Source organism: Hemitrygon akajei, chromosome 7 (genome assembly GCF_048418815.1).
Source record: "Hemitrygon akajei chromosome 7, sHemAka1.3, whole genome shotgun sequence".
Classification (NCBI taxonomy): domain Eukaryota; kingdom Metazoa; phylum Chordata; class Chondrichthyes; order Myliobatiformes; family Dasyatidae; genus Hemitrygon; species Hemitrygon akajei.
Genome location: NC_133130.1, coordinates 172,365,161 through 172,387,711, shown reverse-complemented (window position 1 = coordinate 172,387,711; position 22,551 = coordinate 172,365,161).

Below are 22,551 nucleotides of genomic sequence, written 5' to 3'. Positions count from 1 at the left end.
CTGATCATTCCTGACACTCCCCCAGGCTCCCTGCCTGGAATCCCTCGCTGGGAATGTCCAGTCAGATTAGCTGCCTGGCAGCGGGACAAAATGCATCGCAGTGCTTCCACAAGAAGGTCATCATAAAACAGGAGAGAATGAAAGTGTGCTGAACAATTTAGATCATAAATCAATCAATTCACCCCAGAATTGGATCCATTCACCCAGTTCCTCCAGGCTGGTTAAAATAGAATGTTACTCATTGCTCTGTAGATCAGTGGGTTACTGTTCGTCAAGAACTTGGAATCTAGTCATGGAACACTCCAACACAAAAATGTGCCCTTTGGCCCACCTATCCATGCCTAGTCCCATCGACCTGCACATGGACCATAACCTTCCATTCCTCTCCCATCCATGTACCTGTCCAACTTTCTCTTAAATGTTGAAATCAAATCCACATCCATCACTTCTGCTGGCAGCTCGTTCCTCACCCTCAGAGAGAAAAAGATCCCCCACTCACGTTCCCCTTAAACATTTCACCTTTCACCCTTAACCCATGACCTTTAGTTCTAGTCCCATCCAACCTCAGTGGGAAGACCCTACTTGCATTTACCGTATCTATCATCATCATTATGTGCCTTCTCGTATGAGATGGGTGATCATGGTCTTCCTTCTCTATCCACGACCATGACTGTTCTTGGCAATTTTTTCTCCAGAAGTGGTTTGCCATTGCCTTCTTCTGGGCAGTGTCTTTACAAGACGGGTGAGCCCAGCCATTATCAATACTCTTCAGAGATTGTCTGGTGCCAGGGGGCGCATAACAATGACTTGTGATATCCACCAGCTGCTCTCATGGCTTCATGTAACCCTGATCGGGGTGGAGGGTGGGGGGGAAAGGGGCCAAGCAGGTGCTACACTTTGCCCAAGGGTGGCCTGCAGGCTAGCAGTGGGAAGGAGCACCTTACACCTCCTTTGGTAGAGACATATTCCCACCCTGCCACCCTACCATATCTATACACCTCTATCAAATCTCCCCTCATTCTCCTACATTCCAGGGAATAAAGTCCTAACCTACTTGACTTTTGCCTATAACTCAGTACCTCAAGTCCTGGCAACATCCTTGCAAATTTTCTTTGCACTCGTATTGAGCTTCTTAAATGTAGGACATGTTTTACGTCCTCGGCCCTTTCAGGTAGTGTTCAGGACATCCAATTCCCCTCTAGCTGGAAGAATTATTCCTCCAACCCTTAAGTCCATGGCCTTCGAAAATGGCCCCATTTCCAAGAATAGTAACTATTTCCCATCCACTCTCTCTGAGTTCCTCAGTTTTGTTCCACCACAGTTCAAAGTTCAAATCAAATCTATTATCAATGTAAACGTCGCCATGTAATACCCTGAGATTTATTTTCTTGTGGGCATTCACAGTAGATGCAAAGAAACACGACAGACTCAGTGAAAAACTACACACAAAACAAAAAATCAATGTCCAAAAGAGGACAAACTGTGCAAATACAAAAAAAATTGTAAATAATTTTGATAACATGAGTAGTACAGGCCCTGAAAGCCAGTTCATAGGTTGTGGAACCAGATAATTTATTTATTTATTGAAATACAGCGTGGAATAGGCCCTCCTGGCCCTTCGAGACACACCGTCCAGCAATCTCTGATTTAATCCTTGCCGAATCACGGGACAATTTACAGAGGGGCGTCCATTTAAAACAGAGATACGGAGAAATTTCTTTAGCCAGAGGGTGGTGAATTTGTGGAACTTGTTGCCACGGGCAGCTGTGGAGGCCGGGTCACTGGGTGTACTTAAGGCAGCGATTGATAGGTTCTTGATTGGACATGGCATCAAAGGTTATGGGGAGAAGGCCAGGGAGTGGGGATGAGGAGGAGAAAAAAAAGGATCAGCCATGATTGAATGGCAGCACAGACTCAATGGGCCAAATGGCCTAATTCTGCTCTTATGTCTTATGACCAATTAACCTAACAACCGGGATGTCTGTGGATTGTGGGAGGAAACCCAAGCAGTCACGGAAAAAACGTACAAACTCCTTACAGCCAGCTGCAGGAGTTGAACCCCGGGTCGCCGGTACTATAAAGTGTTGTGCTAACCACTATGATACCATGCCACCCGCGCATTAAGCATTAAGGTGAGTGAATTTGTATAGACTGGTTCAGGAGTAATAACTGTTCCAGAAACTGGTGGTGCAGAACCTAAGGCTCCTGTACCTCCTTCCTGATAGCAGCAGTGAGAAGAGAGCATGGCCTGAACGGTGGGGTCCTTGATGATGGTCCATGTTAAATCCTCCCATGGCCTCTGCTGTTCCAAAGGAAACAGGCTCATTTTATCCTGTCCTTCAGGAATCCTCTGATCCCAGCACCATCCTCATAAATCTCCCACAAGACCAAAAGTCCATAAGGCATAGGAACAGGATTAGGCCATTCGGCCCATCGAGTCTGCTCCGTCATTCCATTATGGCTGATTTATTTTCCCTCTCAGTCCTATTTACCTTTGCCACCCTGACTAATCAAGAACCTATCAATCTCCACTTTAAATGTACCCAAGGACTTGACCTTCTCAGCCATCTGTGGCAGTGAACACCACAGATTCACCACCCTCTGGCTAAGGAAATTCCTCCTCATTTCTGCTCTAAGTGGACTCCCCTCTAAGTTGAGGCTGTGCCCTCTGGTCCTAGACCCTCCCACTACAGGAAACATCCTCTCCATATCCCCTCTATCTGAGCCAATCAATATCTGTTAAGTTCCAATGAGATCGCCCCCCCCCCCCCCCCACATTCTTCTCAACTCCAGCAAGTACAATGTGCACTCCCACTCCCGGCTGCTGTCACATCCATTCCCGTGATCTGGGGGCCAGAGATGAACGCGGCGGCTCTAAATTCTGCTTCCACATTGCGTCTCTATGCAATCGTGGGGTCTCGCTACAATACATTCCAATTGCTGGATGCGTTCACGAGGCTCCCCTGCTTATTGCTTTCTGTGTGCGTGTCTGGGGAGCCAAGGGGGTAATAAGGAAAGATAGAGAGTTGACAGGAACTACAGTAAAAAATTAACACACGAGAACTGCCACCTTCTCCGTGGAAGAGGGACTGGCTTATTTTCCTGCATGTCAGTCATTGAAGCAAATTGTTAAATGACTAAATCGGTGTCACACATCACACACACCTTCCATACATCAGCTTTTGTTTAAAGCCTTTATAATCTTTAAATAAACCCTCAGAGACCCAGGCTTGCATTAGACTGCAGTACTGCTAAAAAGCACTTGTCATATATTAAAAATGCTCCTTTATTTCCCGTTAAAAAAGGCATTACTCTCCCCAGTCTTCGATAGGTTGCCTGCAGTCTCACTCGAGTTGCATTTTCCACACCACAAACACTGAATACTGCCCCCCCCCCCCCCCCCATCCCACTTTGGAACCAAAGGAAATTCGGTGCACATTTCACCTTATACCATATAGAAAATTGCAACATTGCACAGAATAGGAGATCGTGCATTTGTACAAGTTTATTGTTTTTATAGGTGGGCATACCCAGGGTAGGAATGCCGTGAAAATTAGGTATTTACAGCAGCTACACAGTACAAGGACAATTACAAGTTAATGTAAATTATAAGTAACTTGCATGTGCAAAATAACAACAAAATTAACATAAGTTTACTGATGCAAGATTATATATTTTTATTTTTAGAGATACAGTAGGGTAACAGGTCCTTCTTGACCAATCAGCCACACCACCCAATTACACCCATGTACGTCCTTAGAATGTGGGAGGTAGCCAGGAAGCCCACATGGAGACAGGGAGAATGTACAAACTCCCTATAGACGGGTAGCAGGAATTGAACCTGGGCCGCTGGCACTGTAATAGTGTTATGCTAACCGCTATGCTATCATGCCACTGATTGAGAGAGACAGGGAGAGCGACAGAGAGAGAGAGACAGAGAATGAGAGAGAGACAGAGACAGACAGACAGACAAGGAGAGAGAAGGGAGAGAGAAAGAGACAGAAAGAGAGATGGAGACAGACAGACTGAAGGAGAGACAGAGAGAGAGAGTGACAGAGAGAGGGAGAGTGACAGAGAGGAAAGGAGACAGAGAGAGAGACAGTGAGAGAGAGTGAGAAAGAGAGGGAGAGAGAGAGAAGGAGGGAGGGAGAGAGAAAGAGAGAGAGAGAGTATGAATACATTAAGCCCTCCCCACCATTGAGCAATCTACATGGAATGTTGTTGCAGGAAAACAGAATCCAGCTTCAGGGACCCCCACCACCCAGGAAATCATTGTCGTTGCCATCAGGAAGAAAGTGCAGGAGCCTCTGGACTCACACCACCAGGTTCAGGAATAGCTATTACCCCTCAACCATCAGGTCCTTGAACCAGAGGGGATAACTTCATTCAACTTCACTCTCCCCATCACTGAGCCATTCCCACAACCAAAGAACTCACTTTCAAAGTCTCTTCATCTCACGTTCCAATATTTATTGCTTATTTGTTTATTTATTTATTGTCTTTCTGTTTGTATTTTCATAGTTTGTAGTCTCTTACACAATAGTTTTCCACCCTATTGGTGCAGTCTTTCATTGATTCTGTTATGGATATTGGAATTATTGAGTATGCCCGCAAGAAAATGAGTCTCACGGTTGTATATGGTGACATATATGCTCTTTGATAATTAATTTAATTTGAACTTTGAATTTTGGAGCGTAGAGAATATAGAACGTAAAACATTACAACATAGAACCGGCTCTTCAGTCCTCAATGTCGTGCCAACCGAAATAAATCTACTCCACGATCAATCTAACCCCACATAGCCCATTATCCATTTTTCTTACACCCATTTGCCTATCTAAGAGTCTCTTAAATGTCTCCAATGTCTCACCCTCTACCACAGTATTTTCCAGGTACCCACCACTCTCTGTGTAAGGAACCTATCTTGGTATCTGCTCTAAACCTTGCTCCGCTCACCTTAAATAGATGTTCTCTGGGCTTGACCATTGTCACCCTGGGATAAAGATCCACTCTATCTTTGCCTTTCATAACCACATATTCCTCTATCAAGTCACCTCTCATCCTCTGTCGTTCCAAAGAGAAAGTCCCCAGCTCACTCAACCTTTCCTCATAAGGCATGTTCTCCAAGCTAGGCAGCATCCTGCTAAGTCTACTCTACACCCTCCCCAAAGCTTCCGCATTCTTCCATTCTGTTGGCTGCTTTCAGCGGGGAGTGTAGGAAGAGTTAGTAGAGGGAAGTCTGGTTTACAGGAGAGACTGGGTTGTGTTCACAACGCTCTGCAATTGGTTGTGGTCTTGGACAGAACAGTTGGCGTACCAGTGTCTGATGCATCCTGATGGGATGGGTTCAATGGTGAATCTGTAGAAATCGGTGAGAGTCATTGGGACCTGCCAAACTTCCTCAGTCTTCTGGTCTGCTTTAAACTCAACTGAGGTGACACTGGCCTTCCCACTCAAGCTGAATGAGTGTATTTCCAGCCTTCAGGCTGGGGTCATGGGCCTAGGTGAGTACGCTGATGACAATCCACTTATCCTGGCGGAGACTGATGGAGACAAAGTGGTGGCACCTCTCCAGTGCTTTGAAGAGTCCGCTGTAGGTCAGCGTTGAAGGAGATATGGTCAAGATCTCCTTCTCCTGAGGTAAAAGGAAGATATCCCAGGTCCAGGTAGGCCATCTACAGCCTTTGTATACAGCACCGGCCCATGCATACCAGAAATCCTGGGAGACGCACAAACACACAGAGTGCTGGCGGGCTGTGACCGATCAGTCTCACTGCACTCGGCCTGGGTCACGCCCGAGCCACGGTCTCCATCGGGGCCGTGGCTCAGCTTAGTTGTTCTCATTGCAGGGACGGTCTTGGGAACAGCGAAGTGAGTTAAGGATCAGGTTAGGGTAAAGTAACAGGGATGTTAGGGGACAGTTTTCCCTACCTCTCCTGACGTCCCACACCACCAGGTTCAAGAGCAACTACTTCCATTCAAACATTCAGTTCTCAAAGCAGCCAGCACAACCCTAATCACTACCACCACTTTGATAACTCTGTACTAAAATCAATACTGCTTTGTGCTAAGTATGTTCTCCCTTGTGAAGATTGTTTAATTTGTGCTTGATTTATGTTTTTCATGTGAATGCTGCTTACCTGATGCCACGTACCTGTGATGCAGCTGCAAGATTTTCATCGCACCTGTGCATATGCGGACTTGTGCACCTGACAATAAAGTCTACCCTGACTTTTCAATCCATTTGATTTCAGTGCATTTGCAGGATACCAAACCTAACTGAAGGAAGGAAAAGTGGTGGGCTATGCGGGAGGAAAGATTGATTTCGGAGCGGGTTAAGTGGTTGGCACACCGTAAACCTAAGGACCTGCACTTACTTAAGACCATTGCCCTTACTGGGGCTCAGGCCACCGAGAGCAGTTCACCAGAGTCCTCTGTGCCGGGCTACTCTTTCAAACCGTGCCTATCGAAGATCCTTCCTCTTCCAGGGGTGAGGTCTTCAGAGCTTCTGTCGCTCTGGGCCTTGGGACTGTCCAATGTGGAGTTTTAAGAGCCTGTACTGTGCTGAATTCTATGTTCCATGTTCTAGCAATGATAATCTTATGTTTGAATTACTCTTTGCCAGGCATATTAATAATCTGCATAACGTGTGGTCACTACCAGGGATGGTGGTAGAAGCCGATACACTAGGGACAGTTAAGATAATTTTAGGTGGGCACACAGATGATAGAGAACTGGAGGGCTACGTGGGAGGGAAGGGTTAGGTTGATATTCGAGTAGTTTAAAAGTTCGGCACAACATTGTGGTCTGTACTGTGCTGTAATATTCTGTGTTCCCTGCGATGCCTCAAAAAGGCACCCACCCATCATTCAGAATCCCCGTCACCCTCTTCTCATTGCTACCATGAGGGACGAGGTACAAGAGCCTGACGCACACACTCGATGTTTCGGTAACAGATTCTTCCCCTCTGACATTAGATTTATAAACAGACAATGAATCCATCTACACCACCTCAGTATTTCTACTCTCTTTTTGTAATGCCTATTTAATTTAAAATACAGCATATATATTTCTTATTGTAATTTATAGTTTTTTATTATGTATTGCATTATACTGTTGCCACAAAACAACAAATTTCACGATATACGCCAGGGATACTGTATTAAACCTGATTCTGGCTCTGATTTCCTGTTTGGCGATACCTCTTCTAAACAGATATCTCTCCTAAAACAAAGCTCTTGGTCAGAGTTTTAGAAGCCTGGATTCTGAACAATGCATTTGTGATATTAAGTAAAGTGGTGTTACATTCACATTGAAATCAAAGGTATTCTGACACACAGTGATGCCCTGCAGAGTAGGCCTCTTATGGTTTGTGTGTTAGTGAAGTCAAGGGCATCTGAATCTTCTTTTGTGTTTAATTTCCCTGCTTTTCCTAAAATAAAACCACCATCCCGCCTGCAATTACTCTTTGACCAGAGTGGTGCGGTGAGGGAATTGCAATCAACTCTGGGAATTGTAGGAAATGCTCAAATGACCAGATCATCAGAATATTTTGACAAGAGTCTCTCGCCCATTACTTAAATGAAGTCAGCGTCAAGTGCACTTCATTGTCCCCACTCCCTGTAAATGGCTATGTACAATAATCGGTTGCCGTGACAGCGGCTGAAAAGAATTACACTGCAGATGCAGTTAGAAGAAGGGGGAAATTGATTTACTGGACATATGAGTTATTTTTGAGTGAAGGAGCAAGATGGCTACATGACATGTTCACATGCCTTAAGATTGCTTTTTTTTATAAGGAGATGTCATTCGATTTGTTTTAAATAAGATTTTAACTGCCTTCTCCAAACAGCCATACCCTGGCACTGTTTATATCCCATCAGGTGGGAAATATAAAATTATGATCCATTCAGAAAAGATGTTGTTCTCAATTTTAAATCATATCCACCATCAGCAGTTAACTTCTATTTTCGGGTCAGCATCACTGTAATACGATTGTAAACAATGATGGCTACACAGTTAGTGCAAACGTCTCAATGAGCAGAAGTCTAGGACAGTAATTCACGGGAGCCTCGGGCAATGGCGAAGGGAGGGCAAAATTCATTATTTCCTTTATTTATCTTACACGCACTTGCATGAATTTACACTCAGTAGCCACTTCATTAGACACACCTGTACACCTGCTCGTTGATGCAAATATCTAATCTGTCAATCGTGTGGCAGCAACTCAGTTCATAAAAGCACGCAGACATGGTCAAGAGGTTCAATTGTTGTTCAGACCAAACATCAGAATGCGATCTGAGTGACTTTGACCGTGGAATAGTTGCTGGTACCTAACGGGGTGGTTTGAGTATCTCAGAAACGGCTGATCTCCTGGGATTTTCACGCACAACGGTCTCTAGAGTTTACAGAGACTGGTGCAAAAACACAAAAAAAATCCAGCGAGTGGCAGTTCTGTGGATGAAAATACCTTGTTCATGAGAGAGGTCGGAGGAGAATGACTAAACTGGTTTCAAGCGGACAGGAAGGTGACATTAACTCAAATAACCACAGGTTACAACAGTGGTGTGCAGAAGAGCATCTCTGAACACACAACACATTGAACCTTGAGGTGGATGGGCTCCAGCAGCAGAAGACCTCGAGCGTACACCCAGTGGCCACTCTATTAGGAATTTCCTCTACCTAATAAAGTGGCCACTGAGCATATATCCTTTCCTGTTCATTTTGATCTGGAGAAATCAGATGCTAAATCCAGGTGCTGTCTTTTGTACTGATTTGATGGTCTAATTGGTACCACAGTCCCTAGACTAAGATCTGCTCTGGCAAATCAAGGCATATGAAACTTCCCACAAATATGGCTGGTACATTAGCTTCTTCTTATTGATTCTTGAGGCAACGTAATACAATTTCTGGGCTCCCTTTCATTGCCGGGCAGACTTACAGCTTAATTGTAGGTTATGAACATTTGAAAAAAATTTCCAGCTTTGTCTGCCTGTCCATTCACCAGTTCTGGCCAATATATCTTACACTGTGATAATGGCTGCCAAGGCAATTTATTCTCCCCTATCGAACAAACATTTTCTTAAGTGAACCTCCCCGATGACAGTCGATGTCCTTTCGTTTGCTAGCTCAGCCGACATTAGCCACTCGTTCCTTAAGGATTGCCTTCAAGAAGTGAGAAGAAGAGACAGCTTTAATGAAACTTGCTGCTGGATGCAAAGGGTGCATCCTTCACATCCATGGGTTCAGGCTTGCTTAGTGCTATGTCACAATGACAATGGAGTTGTGTGACAGGGACGTGGCAGGAAAACGAACCCAAGTGCAGGACTCTGACGCGGAGGCAGGATCAGGAGGCAGAATCTTGGTTTACGGAGAGATACGGGGTTGAAGACTTGGATCTCCCTCTCCCTCTCCCTCTCCCTCTCCCTCTCCCTCTCCCTCTCCCTCTCCCTCTCCCTCTCCCTCTCCCTCTCCCTCTCCCTCTCCCTCTCCCTCTCCCTCTCCCTCTCCCTCTCCCTCTCCCTCTCCCTCTCCCTCTCCCTCTCCCTCTCCCTCTCCCTCTCCCTCTCCCTCTCCCTCTCCCTCTCCCTCTCCCTCTCCCTCTCCCTCTCCCTCTCCCTCTCCCTCTCCCTCTCCCTCTCCCTCTCCCTCTCCCTCTCCCTCTCCCTCTCCCTCTCCCTCTCCCTCTCCCTCTCCCTCTCCCTCTCCCTCTCCCTCTCCCTCTCCCTCTCCCTCTCCCTCTCCCTCTCCCTCTCCCTCTCCCTCTCCCAACCAACAATCTGGCAAGGACTGACTGGAGCTGTCGGAGTCTTATCCTCCGGTGGCTAATGGAAACCAGGTGCTGGTGATTGAGAGGAATTGGGAAAGATTGGGAATCAAGTGTGGGGATTAAGGACCAATTAGGGAGGACAGGGAAAAGGTGGGAAATGCCAGCCAGGACCATGACAAGTTGCCTCGCTTCAAATAACAAGACCATAAGGTATAGGAGCATAATTAGTCCATTTGGCCTGTTAAGTCTGCTCTGCTATTTCATCATTGTGGCTGATCCAACTTTCCCTCTCAGCTCCAATTTCCTGCTTTCTCCCTGTATCCTTCCAATGCCCTAACTAATCAAGAATCTATCAACTTCTGCTTTAACTATACGTAAAGACTTGGTCTCCACAGCCTCCTGTGGCAACAAATTCCACAGATTCACCACTCTCTGGCTAAAGAAATTCCTCCTCGTCTCTGTTCTAAAAGGACGCCCCTCTTTTCTGAGGTCGTGACCTCTAGTCTTAGACTCCACTACCATAGGGAACATCCTCTCCACATCCACTCTATCGAGGCCTTTCAACATTCAATAGGTTTCAATGAGTTCAGCCCTCTTTCTTCTGAGTTCCAGTGAGTACAGGCCCAGATCCACCAAACGCTCCTCACATGAAAAACCTTTCAATTCCGGAATCATATTCGTGAACCTCCTTTGAACCCTCTCCAATGTCAGCACATCGTTTCTTAGATAAGGGGCCCCTAAACTCATCACAATACTCCGTGAGGCCTCAACAGTGCTTTATAAAGACTGAACAATCAGCAGATGCTGGAAATCCAAGCAAAACACACAAAATGCTGGAGGAACTCAGCAGGACAGGCAGCATTAATGGAAAAGAGTAAACGGTTGACATTTTGGGCCGAGGCACTTCTTCGCGACTGGAGAATAAAGATGAGAAGTCTGAGTAAGAAGGTGGCGGAAGGAGGAGGAAGAAACACAAGGTGACGGTGAAACCGGGGGGAGGTGGAGGGGGTGAAGTAAAGAGCTGGGAAGCTGGCTGGAGAAGAGGAAATTCGATAGGAGAGGATAGAGACCAGGGAAGAAATGGGAGGAGGAGGAGCATGAGGGGGAGGTGATGGGCAGGTAAGGTGATAAGGTGAGAGAGGAAAATGGGAATGGGGAATGGTGAAGGGGGAGGTTAGTCCATTACCAGAAATTTGAGAAACCAATGTTCACACCATCAAGTTGGAAGCTACCCAGATGGAATATGAAGCGTTGCTCCTCGAACCTGAGCGTGCCCTCATCGCAGCAGTAGACGAGGACATGGACTGACATGTCGGAATGGGAAATGGGAAGTGGAATTAGAATGTGTGGCCACTGGGAGATCCTGCTTTTTCTGGTGGACAGAGCGTAGGTGCTGAGCGAAGCGGTCTCCCAATCTACGTCAGGTGCCCCTGATATACAAGAGGCCACACCGAGAGCACCGGACACAGTGGGTGACCCCAGCAGACTCACAGGTGAAGTGTCACCTCACCTGGAGGGACCTGAATGGTAGTGAGGGAGGAGGCACTTATCCTGAAAATCAGCACAAATGTACACCTGCCCCTACGCCTCCTCCCTCACTAATGCTGTGATGAGGCCACACTCAGGTTGGAGGAGTAACACCTTGTATTCCGTTTGTGTAGCCCCCAACCTGATGGCATGAACATCGATTTCTCAAACCTGGTAATTATCCACCCCCCCCCCCCCCTCACCATTCCCCATTCCCATTTCCCTCTCTCACCTTTTCACCTTACCTGCCCATCGCCTCCCTCTGGTGCTCCTCCCCTTTCCCTTTCTTCCAAGGCCTTCTGTCCTCTCCTATCAGATTCCTCCTTCTCCAGCCTTGTGTCTCGTTCATCAATCGACTTCCCACCTCTTTACTTCACCCCTCCCCCCTCAGTTCATCTACTACCTTATATTTATTCCTCCGCTCCCCCTCCCCACTTTCCTGCTCTGACTTCTCAACTTGTTTCCCCAGTCCTCAGGAAGTGTCTCGGCCCAAAATGTCGACTGTTTTCACTCTTTTCCCTGGAGCTGATGAAAACATTTTCTGAAAACACGAGGAAATCTGCAGGTGCTGGAAATTCAAGCAACACACACAAAATGCTGGTGGAACACAGCAGGCCAGGCAGCGTCTATAGGAAGAAGTACAGTCGACATTTCGGGCCGAGACCCTCCGTCAGGATTTTGGAATCATTTTCCGAAGGAGCTTCCTATCCTGTATGTTTGTCACAGTGGTGGGTGAGCAACACATTACTAGGCCTGTGATTGGATGTGGTGAATGGGCCTGTGGCCTACACTGGCTAGTGCACAGGCCTGATCTGAGCAAATGGAATACTATTGGTTTGATGTTTGATATTCTGTGTTGTTCACTCACTATTCTGGATACATATTTTGAGAATAAATGTTCTTTGAATGTTCAAAAGTTTTTAAAATGAACTTTATTCATTTATTTAGACCAGCTCTTTCTGCCCCAACCTAGGAACACACCGATTTAACCTTAGCCTAGTCACAGAACAATTTACAATGGCCAATTAACCTACTAACTGATCTTTGGACTGAGGAAACCGGAGCACCCAGAGGAAACCCATGCGTTCATGGGATAAACATACACACTCCTTACAGATGGCACCAGAATAGAATTCTGAACTCCGATGCCCCGAGCTGTAATAGCATCACATTAACTGCTATGTTACCATGGTGCCCTTGTGCTAAGTTACGTATAGTGGCCTACTTAGACCTTACAAGAAAGGAGCAGAATTAGTCCATTCGCCCCATCAAGTCTGCTCCACCATTCCATCACAGCTGACCAATTTTCCCTCTCATCCTCCTTTTTGCCATCTCCCCATAACCTTTCACGCCATCTCTAAGCAAGAAATTATCAACCTCCACCTTAAATATACCCAATAAGCTGGCCTCCTGTGACAATGAATTCCAGAATCACTGCTCTCTGGCTAAAGAAATACCTCCTCATCTCCGTTCTAAACGGACGTCCCTCAATTCTGAGGCTGCGTTCACTTGTTATAGACTCTCCACCACAGGAAACTTTATTGAGGCTTTTCAACATTCAGTCTCCTGAGTTCCAGTGAGCACAAGCCCAGAGCCATCAAAAAAATCTTCATGCGACAATCCTTTAATTCCTGAACTCGTTCTTGTGAACCTCCGGTGAACCGTCTCCAATGTCAGCACGTTCTTTCTTACAAAAGAGGCACAGAACTGCTCACAGGACTCCAAGTGAGGCCTCACCAGTGCCTTTTAAAGCTACAGCATCACATCCCTGCTTTTATATTCTAGTTCTCCAGTAATGAATGCTAACATTGCATTTGCCTTCCTCACAACCAACTCAGCCTGCGAGTTAACCTTTTAGAAATCATGCACGAGTACCTTTGCAACTCGGATTTGTGAGGTTTGTCCCCCTTTAGAAAACAGTCTTCTCTTTTATTTCTTCTACCAAAGTGCCTGACCGTACACTTCCTGACACTGTATTCCATCTGCCACATCTCTGCTCGTTCTCCTAGTCTGTCTAAGCTCTTCTGCTTCCTCAGCACTACTGCCCCTCCACCTACCCTCACATCATCAGCAAACTTGGCCACAAAGCCATCCATTCAGTCATCGGCATACAATGTAAAGAAATGTGTTCCCAACACAGACCCTTGCGGAACACCAGCAGCCACCAGCAGCCAACCAGGAAAGGTCTATCCTAAGTTATGCTTAGTACATAGGGGTCTGCACAAGTGGTCTATTTGTCTTAAAGTTATGAACAGAACATAGAAAAGTACAGCACAGGGTCTTCAGCCCATGACGCTCAGCCAACCCTTTAACCCATTTCACGATCAATCTGTCAGCTGTTCACTCCCCTCCATGGATGCCGTCTAACCTACTGAATGTCTCCAGCATTTTGTGTTCATTGTCAAGATCAATCTAACACTTCCCTCCCACATAGCCCTGATTTTTCTTTTATCCATCTTGGAGTCTCTTAAATATATCTGCCTTTACACTACCCTGGCAGTGCATTCCACACATCCACCTCTGGCATCCCCCTGTACTTTCATCCAATCACCTTAAAGTTATGCCCCTTCGTACTGGCCATTACCATGTACTAAAGGAGTTACTGGTGTGAGGGGGTTGTCTTCCCTTAAATTAGTAATTCCTTCAACTACAAATTGAGTCCATTCGTATCCCACCTCTGAATTTCACCCCCAGCATGACTCAAATGAATTTTCTCCCTGTTTGAAACTGACTGTAATTCTACCCTGTCAAACCCCAGTAAAAAAAAAATCACATTCTGAAATGGATGCATTACGGCCCGGTATGGGAACACCAATGCCTTTGAGCGGAAAATCCTACAAGAGGTAGTGGATTCGGCCCCGTACATCACAGGTAAAACCCTCCCAACCATTGAGCACATCTACATGAAAGGTTACTGTAGGAAAGCACCATCCATCATTAAAGATCCTCACCACCCAGGCCGTGCTCTGTTCTCTCTGCTGCCATCAGGTAGAAGGTAAAAGTGCCTCAGGACTCACATCACCAGGTTCAAAAACAGTTACTACCCCTCAACCAACAGGCTCTTGAACAGAAGGGGATGACTACACTCATTCTACTTCTGGTGTTCCCACAACCAATGGTCTCACCTTAAAGACTCATTGTCTTGTTATTTGTTGCTATTTATTCATATCTGCATCTGCACAGTTTGCTGTCCATTGATCCTGTTTACAGTTACTGTTCTATAGATTTGCTGAGTGTGCCCGCAGAGAAAGAATCTCAGGGCTGTGTGTGGTGACCTGTATGCACTCCGATTATAAATTTTACTTTGAACTTTGAATTAGTGCAGAGGTGCCCAGGTGTTATTTCTAAGCCTAGCCTCCGGGAGGTGAGTGCAGTTTTAACGTTCAAGACTCAAGATTGTTCAAGATTATTTAATGTCATTTCCAGCACACATGTACAAAGGAGAACAAAAAGATTGTTACTGTAGATCTGATGCAGCACAAAAAAACCACAATAAGATAAAGAACACGACAATAATAAAAATGCACAACAAATATAAATATGTAAAGTAGCTTATGTACATAGCTATTCCCACCACTGTCTGTAGTGAGTCTGTACATTCTCCCCGTGATCAGGTGGGTTTCCTCCGGGTGCTCTGGTTTCCTCCCACAGTCCAAAGACGTACCAGTTGGTAGGTTAATTGGTCATTGTAAACTGTCCTGTGATTAGGCTAGAGTTAAATTGGGGTTTGCTGGGCTGCACAGCTCGAAGCTCTGGAAGGACCTATCCTGCGCTGTACCTCAGTAAATAAATAAATAGATTGACTGTATACCCATAAAGTGACGCTAGGCACAGGAGTGTCTGTGCATAAGGTAACTGACAGGAACTGATGTAGTAGTGGCAGTTGGGGGTGTGGAGGGGTGGGGTTAGTGGATGGGGGTGTTGATCAGCCTTATTGCTTGGGGAAATAACTATTTTTGAGTCTTGGTGGACCTGGTGTAGATGCTATGTAGCCTCCCCCCTGATGGGAGTGGGACAAGCAGTCCACGGGCAGGGTGGGTGGGAGCCTTCATGACATTCCTGGCCTTTTTCCGGCACCATTCTGTACACGTCCTTGGTGGTGGGTAGGCTGGTGCCGGTGATGTCCTGGGGAGTTTTGACTACCTGTCGCAGAGCCTTTCTGTCTGCCGCAGTGCGGTTTCCACAGTGATGGAGCTTGTCAGGACGCTCTCCGCTGTGCATCTGTTGAATGACCTGAATATTGATGTGTATAATCCAACTCTCTTCGGCCCCCACAGAAAGTAGAGGCATTGGTGAGCTTTCCTGGCTGTGTAGAATGTGTTCTGGGACCGTGAGAGATTGTGCAAGACGTGCATTTCCAGGAGTTTGAAACTGCTCACAGCTTCTACCACAGTGCCTCCCGAGCAAAAGAAATCACATTCCTGAACGGGTCAATTAGTGCGGAGGTGTCCTGGTATTATACCCAAACCCAGCCTCGGGGGGAAAAGTGTCAGGGAGATGAGAATGTGGCTTTAAGAAGCACCGGATGTGGGTCACAATGGTGAACGAGCTGCCCCACCAGTACACCATGGTGCCCTCATGTCCTTATGTGTCCCAACCAAGGGCTCTCTGGTCCCAGCAAAGGATAAAAGGCCAGTGGGCTCCGTTGCCAATCTGCGGCCAAGTGTTTGGTGAAGACATTATTCTCCCACCATTGCCTCCTCTGCTTTTCCTCTGGATTTAGTTTCCATCGAGGATCAATGACACTAGGCAGAATAAGAGTTCAGCATAGACTAGATGGACTGAAGGCCTGCTTCTGTGTTGTAGTGTTCCATGACTCCATAACTCTCGGAGTGTAAATGAGACTATATTGTTTACCACAAAGCCAGAAGGAGTGGAGTGTTGAGTCAGGACCTTCTTTTCCTGAAAGGACCCTCGAACTTTGCTCTTCCAGCTACCACAGTTCTTCACTTTCACAAGCCAAACTCTTACTTCTCCAGAAACACCAATGACATCCCGCTGGCCTAACTCCACCCAAGGTCATCTTTCTGCAACCCACTTCCATTGTCCAGCTCCAACCTCTCTCATATCCAGAAAATGAGAATCCTTTAACCCTCTGTCCAGAACAAGAGGTACAGGAAACAGAATGAAGAGATGGTCATCGGTGCCCTCGCCAGCTCTATGAGGTTGCAGCTAATCTTATCCCTCCAGTCCATGTTCCTCAACAAATCCCCACAAAGTCCCTCTGTGTCCAAACATCTATCAGCCTGACCACTAAGGAAACTCAATGGTTGAATGTCCATGCTTACTCTAAGATGCACAGCGCTTTGAATGAAGATTCTCTGCTCAGCTTCAGCTGTAATGGCCAAGCCCAAACCTGAGATCACAGCCCAGTGGGTAGCACAACACTTTACAGCACCAGCGACCTGGGTTCAATTCCCACTGCTGCCTGTAAGGAGTTCATACTATGTGACCGTGTGGGTTTTGTGCGAGTGCTCCAGTTTCCTCCCACAGTCCGAAGATATAACAGTTTGGAGGTTAATTGGTCTTTGTAGATTATCCAATGATTAGGCTAGGGTTAAATTGGAGCATTGCAGGGTGGTAAATAAATAAATAATCAGGTCAAGTTTATTGTCACATCCACAAGTACAGGTACAATGCATCGAGCTTGCAACAAGTCAAGCAACACACAAAATAAAAATGATACGTAAAGGGGTTGTGGGCTAACCCTAACCCTAACCCCTGATACAGTAGTGTAGCGTTTTGTGCGACGCTTTACAACAATAGCAATCCGGGTTCAATTCTGCTGCTGTCTGTAAGGAGTCTATATATTCTCCCCATGAGCAAGTTGTTCTGGTTTCCTATCACAATCCAAAGAAGTATAAATTAGGATTAGTAAATTGTGTGCATGTTGGCACTACGTAACACGTGGGCTGCCCCAAGCATATCCTTAGACTGATGGACCTCATTGATGCAGACAGCACTTTTCACTGAATGTTTCAATCATCACGTAGTAGATAAAGCTCATCTCTTAGCATTAAATTAAAATGAAAGACAACAATATGGAGGTATCAATGGAAGTGTACCAGTTCACAGAAATGGAGGGAGTTCGGATAGAAAAACTTGATAAGAGATTTTATTACACCCTCTCAGAAATCCCATTATGATAGTAACCTCCCTGTTTGCTGGAGAAATTGTGGAAATCAAAATGCAAATCATTATCATATTTTTTGGGACTGTCCTGTTATCAAAGACTATTGGAGTGAGATACACAATGCCCTACAAGACATCTTTAAATGTGAAATACCCTTCGAAAGTAAGACCATATATTTTGGATATATACCTCAAGAATGGTTGAAAAGAGATAAGTATTTAATGAATATACTGCTGCTGGCTGTAAAAAGACTCTTACTAGGAAATGGTTATCACAGGAGAGCCCAACCTTAAATGCATGGCTGGAAATTACAATGGACATTTACAAAATGGAGAAGATAACAGCATCTGTTAATCATAAGTTGGAACAATTTGATTCATACTGGGGAAATGGTTTAACTACATAACACCTCATAGGCCTGATTTTATCCTCACAAATCAATGGATATGTTGTAAAAAAAATCACTCCCTACTTGTACATAGTTTTCTCCTTTCACATGTTCTTTCTTTCCTCTCTTTTCTATAAGATAAATATTATGTGGAGATAAATATTATGTAGAGATTCATGGCATATATGACTATATGACATATATGTACTATATCTGAAATACATCTTATGGAAATGTTTGTTTGATGATGAACTTCAATAAAAAATAACTTACAAAAAAATTAAAATGAAAGAAGAAAGAGATAAAAACAACATAAGAATACAAAAGTCAGTGTCATGTCCATGGTAGTGAAAGAGGTGTTCTGTAGTTTGTCGTTGCTGAGGTAGGGTTAAGGTTGTGCAGGGTGGATCAGCACCCTGATGGTTATAGAAAAATAGCTGTTCCTGAACCTGGTGAGGAGGGATTTCAGCTTTCTGCACCTCCTGCCTGATGACAGCATTGAGAAATGAGATGACCAGGTTAGTGAGGATTTGTGATGATACTCCTGAGGGTGCTGTCAGTGGTGTGGAGGGCTGTGTGCAGGATCAACGTCCTCCAATTCTCCCACTTCCCTTTCTCCACGTCTCCTGATAGTTTCCCTCTTATATTTGGTCCCAATCACTGGGCGCTGTTTTGACTATTTCAAATTTAGAAGTAGACAATGAAAATCAGAGAAAAAAACAAAGGGCAGACGCTGCAAACCCGAAGTAAAACCCGAAAGCACTGGAAAATCTCAGCAGGTCAGGCAGCTTCTGACTTTCAAGTACTCTTCATCTCACGTTCTCGATTTTTATTGCTTATCTATCATTCATTCTTTGGGGCACTCCTCTGTTTTCGTGGAGGTTTGTGAGAACTTCAGGATGTGTATTGTATACATTTGCCTATTTATTTATTATTATTTTTTTTTGTATTTGCACAGTTTGTTGCCGTTTGCACACTGGTTGAACAGCCAAGTTGGTGAGGTCATTCATTGATCGTATTATGTTTATTATTCAATGGATTTATTGAGCATGCCTGCAAAAAGATGAATCTCAGGGTTGTATCTGGTGATGTACATGTTCTTCGATAATAAATTTACTATGAACTTTGAAGTGAAAAACAGTTAACAACATAGACCAACAACCCTCCCCTCAGAATTCCTCTCCATTGATGCAATCATTAGGAGTTTGAGGAGATTTGGTATGAATCAGAATCGAGTACAATATCACTGGCCTATGTCGCGCAAACGGCAAAAGAAAGCAAATCACACACAGAATATTAAACATCAAACCGCAGAGTCCTTGAGACTGTCTAGGAATGCTCAGTTTAGTTCAGATCAGTTTAATTAAGTGCAGTGTTGTTTGTTGACTGCAGGCTGCGGTATTGCTGCCACAAAACGAATTCCATGACACTTGCTAGTCGTAATAGAACTAATTCTGATTCCGGTTCTGGAAGTAGGTTGTCACCTGTAATCTGTTACTATGTGTTCCCACCAGCTACTCGAGAAGGCGGCAGAGCAGTGTAGTGGTTAGCACAACGCTTTACGGTATCAGCGACCCAGGTTCAATTCCCACCGCTGGCTGTAAGGAGTTTGTACATTCACCCCGTGACCACCCAGGTGCTCCAGTTTCCTCCCACAGTCCAAAGACACACCGGTTGGTAGATAATTGATCGTTGTAAATGATTAGGCTCGGGTTATATCAGAGGTTGCTGAGTGGTAAGGCTGGAAGCGTTGGAAGGGCCTATTCTGTGTTGTACCTCAATAAATAAATAATTAAAGGACACAGATCATAAACCCACACACCTGTTAGATCAGCGCAACAAATACTAATGAACAATCCTCTGAAGCATCCTGAAAAGACAGCAGTTTATTTCATGTTGATAGGTTCGATTTATTTTATACAGTATTTATTTGCTTTTAAAGCAGGAAGCAACATTGTTTTAATTATACATATTTACAATCTCTTTAACACATCACATTTAAATTAATTCTTTCACTGAACCAAGATGCTAATCTTGATTCATTATTTGAAATCCACACAACGACTGCAATCGACTATGTTGATTGTTTTAAAAAATTCACCCAGAGGTGCTAATTATTCACACAAGAGATGAAAGCTCACAGGATGAAGGATTCAGCTAATCTTCCCTCTGCTTCTGCGTTCATTTGTTTCAGGTGAAGTGATGTCCTGATCATGGTTTGGGTTTTTGAGGAGACCTTGGTCACCAGCACGTGCACTGGAGAACTGATTGCACTTTCCGCTTGGTTCGATCACGCAGATGCCACTGCCAAGAAAGCGCACCAGAACCTCTTAAAGTCATAATTCCCCATTCTGGTTTCCCTCCTACTCTTACGGTTTTCTTCCCACCCTCGTCATCTACCCACCTAGTTCCCTGCCTCTTTCCCTTTATTCCATGGTCCACTGCCCTCTGTTAAATTCTATTAGATTCCTCCTTCTACATTCATGGTCCACTGTCCTCTCCTATCAGATCCATTCTTCAGCCCTTTACCTCTTCCACCTATCCCCTCAGCTTCTTACCTCATTCTCCCCTCCCCCATCCTCCCGCCTTCCCTGTTCAGACTTTTAATTTTAAATGTTAAACAAGAGGGAATGAGAGTGTTAAGGAACACACATAAAATGGTATTCCCCATTCCCCATCCCCTTTTCCCTCTCTCCTTATCTCCTTGCTTGTCCATCGCCACCCTCTGGTGCTCCTCCCCACTTCTCCTTTCTTCCATGGCCTCTGTCCTCTCCTATCAGACTCCCCCTTCTCCAGCCCTGTATCTCTTTCACTGATCAACATCCCAGCTCTTAAGGTCACCTCTCTCCCCTCCATGCCCGGTTTCGCCTATCACCTAGTGTTTCTTCCTCCCCTCTCCCCACCTTCTAACTCCGACTCCTCATCTTTTTTTCTTCAGTCCTGATGAAAGATCTCAGCCTGAATTGTTGACTGTACTCTTTTCTATCAAGGCTGCCTGGCCTGCTGAGTTCCTCTGTCATTTTGCGTGTTACAAAATGGTACAGTGACTCAGCAGGTCAGGCAGCATCTACAGAGGGAAATAAACAGTCAACATTTCAGGCTGAGACCCTTCATCAGGTGTGGAAAGGAAGGGAGTAGGACCTACCCTCTCACCTGGTCTGTATTCCTCCCCTCCCCCACCTTCTGGAAAGCCAGAGACTTCTTCCCAGGGTAAAAATGGCTAATACGAGGTGGCATAACTTTAAGGTGTTTAGAGGACAGTATAGGGGTAGGTTTTTTCACAGATGTGTGGAACGTGTTGCCAAAGGTCATGCTAAAGGCAGATACATTTAAGTATTACAACACATGCCCAACCACACCAGCTTCTGGGGTTTAGACACCCTAACTCTCCAGAATATGGACAGCTGATTTCAAGTCCTTTCAAGTCCTTTCAAGATTCAGGACTCTCCTGCTAATTGGCATTCAGGTTTCAGACACCAAGAACTGAGTATTTAAAGAACACGTGAACTGAGGGTTTGGAGGTCAGCCATTAGTCCTACTGGTGACATCATCATTTGTTGTTCAGTTTTCGATCCAGTTTGACACCGTGTCTCAATCCTTGCTTCAGATACTCCAGCATTTGTGTCCAAGCCACTCTCGTCATAGTACAATTGACCCAGTATGAACATAGAACATAGAACAGTACAGCACATTATAGGCCCTTCGGCCCACAGTGTTGTGTTGACCCTTAAACCCTGCCTCCCATATAACCCCCCACCTTAAATTCCTCCATATACCTATCTAGTAGTCTCTTAAACTTCACTAGTGTATCTGCCTCCACCACTGACTCAGGCAGTGCATTCCACGCACCAACCACTCTCAGTGGAAAAACCTTCCTCTAATATCCCCCTTGAACTTTCCTCCGCTTACCTTAAAGCCATGTCCTCTTGTACTGAGCAGTGGTGCCCTGGGGAAGAGGTGCTGGCTGTCCACTCTGTCTATTCCTCTTAATATCTTGTACACCTCTATCATGTCTCCTCTCATCCTCCTTCTCTCCAAAGAGTAAAGCCCTAGCTCCCCTAATCTCTGATCATAATCCGTACTCTCTAAACCAGGCAGCATCCTGGTAAATCTCCTCTGTACCCTTTCCAATGCTTCCACATCCTTCCTATAGTGAGGCGACCAGAACTGGACACAGTACTCCAAGTGTGGCCTAACCAGAGTTTTATAGAGCTGCATCATTACATCGCGTCTCTTAAACTCTATCCCTCGACTTATGAAAGCTAATACCCCATAAGCTTTCTTAACTACTCTATCTACCTGTGAGACAACTTACAGGGATCTGTGGACATGTACCCCCAGATCCCTCTGCTCCTCCACACTACCAAGTATCCTGCCATTTACTTTGTACTCTGCCTTGGAGTTTGTCCTTCCAAAGTGTACCACCTCACATCTCTCTGGGTTGAACTCCATCTGCCACTTCTCAGCCCACTTCTGCATCCTATCAATGTCTCTCTGCAATCTTCGACAATCCTCTACACTATCTACAACACCACCAACCTTTGTGTCGTCTGCAAACTTGCCAAACCACCCTTCTACCCTCACATCCAGGTCGTTAATAAAAATCATGAAAGTAGAGGTCCCAGAACAGATCCTTGTGGGACACCACTAGTTACAACCCTCCAATCTGAATGTACTCCCTCCACCACAAGGGGTGTTCAGCAGTTCCTCGTGGACTGGGAAGGATTTGGACAG